At 50.7% G+C, this 1,574-nt stretch overlaps 1 long non-coding RNA gene across 1 annotated transcript; it reads right to left on the bottom strand.

Annotated features, from left to right (window-relative positions):
• Positions 1–206: 206 nt before the first annotated feature.
• On the bottom strand, positions 207–1,258 carry LOC123075719 (uncharacterized). The gene is made up of 3 exons (XR_006436186.1): positions 953–1,258; positions 663–872; positions 207–573 (listed from the first exon to the last, which is right to left on the bottom strand). It is a non-coding gene; the product is annotated as an uncharacterized lncRNA (long non-coding RNA).
• Positions 1,259–1,574: the final 316 nt, after the last annotated feature.

The raw sequence follows: 1,574 nt of genomic DNA on the forward strand, positions 1-1,574 counted from the left end.
GGCTAGGCCGACGGCATAGATGCCACGCGTCAGCAACTGGGAGCTCCGGCCAGCCCTATGCAGCCGTCGGCATAGTTTGTATTTGATTTTTTTTCATTTTTCTGTTTGTTTTCACATCAATTCAATTCAGATATACAGCACATATCAGCAGATATATATGATGGAAATAGACATATAGAACACATCTAAGTATCATCCGGCACCGTCACAACAATATATGCATAAGCATCATCACAATCAACATAAACATAAGCATAAGCATATAAGACAAGCACACAAGTCATCTAAAGGACCATCAGAGACCACAAGTTTATCATCATCACCACACACAAGTCATCTAAAGAAACATAAGCATAAGCACACAAGTAACCGAAAGGCTTAAGCGCCAGGACGTCGAGCACCGCGGAGGTCGTCACCGCCAAGACCGCTGAAGCCCAGGTCATCAGTGCTAGCGGCAGCGCTACCGCCAAGACCGCCTCCACCTCCGCCTCCGCCTCCATGGATGGGAGTGGTCGAGCTTCGTGACTCGGGAGTGCTGCGAACACCACCGCCAACGGTTGATCCACCGGTTCCCTGGATGTTGAAAAGACATATTAACGGGATATATGACTGTGTTGAAAGGCATGATATGCTTTGAGTGAATAGATTGGGGATGAACTAACCGGCGAGGGGCCAACGTTCTGTGCCACAAACTCCTCAAAGGTCAGCAACGTTGGTTTTGCTGGAGGACCCTCTGCTGATGGCTATTGAGGACACCTGTCGGCCGCCATTTCCTGAAAAGCGTGCTGCATCTGGCGATCCCTCTGCTGATGGTATGCATGAAGGCGGTTGTGCCACGCCATGGTCTCCTGGCGTGTGTACTCCATGTAGGCCTACAGTATGACATGATGAAACTCATAAAACTACTAAATGCGGAAAATAAAGGGAGCAATGAAGATAAAAGGGAAAATACTTATAGTTTGCTGCTCCTGAAAGAGGGACAGTGACGGTGCACTGCTCATGGGCGTGCTCGGGCGCTGGCTCAGGGTCAGGTCGATCCGACGGAGCTGTGTGTAGGAGATAGTAGGAGTGATCACAGCATCGAGAACCGCCTCCCGACCGTGATCCTTCGGCCCCATGCCCACCACCACCCTTTCGTCCAGATCCGCCGCAATGGGGTCAGGTGTGTCAGGATGTAACGCCAGATACCCATCGGAGTAGGCCTTCTTCCTATGCGCGGTCTTCTTGCCGTAGTACTTGGGCTCGCCAGGCTTGGGGTCCTTCCGCGTATGGGCGATCTCCCACGCCTGCATGTGTGAGAGCGGCCGCTTCTGTTTCTCCTCCTGCACCACCAAACAGAGGTTAGTCATACATAAGAAAGTAATGGTAAATAGAAGAAGAAGAATGTTTAATGGGGTTAGTCATACATTAACTGCCTTGTGGAGATAGTGGTTTCGGTTTCCCTGAGCATGTACTCCCTCCTTCCCTCGGTTAGCCTTGTTTTTGACTCTCATAGCCGCCCAGGCTCCAGCCTCATCACACCAAAGATCCACCAATGCCGCCCAGGACTCGTCTTTTCCATAACACCAATTTGG

This window comes from Triticum aestivum, chromosome 3D (assembly GCF_018294505.1).
Source record: "Triticum aestivum cultivar Chinese Spring chromosome 3D, IWGSC CS RefSeq v2.1, whole genome shotgun sequence".
Classification (NCBI taxonomy): Eukaryota; Viridiplantae; Streptophyta; class Magnoliopsida; order Poales; family Poaceae; genus Triticum; species Triticum aestivum.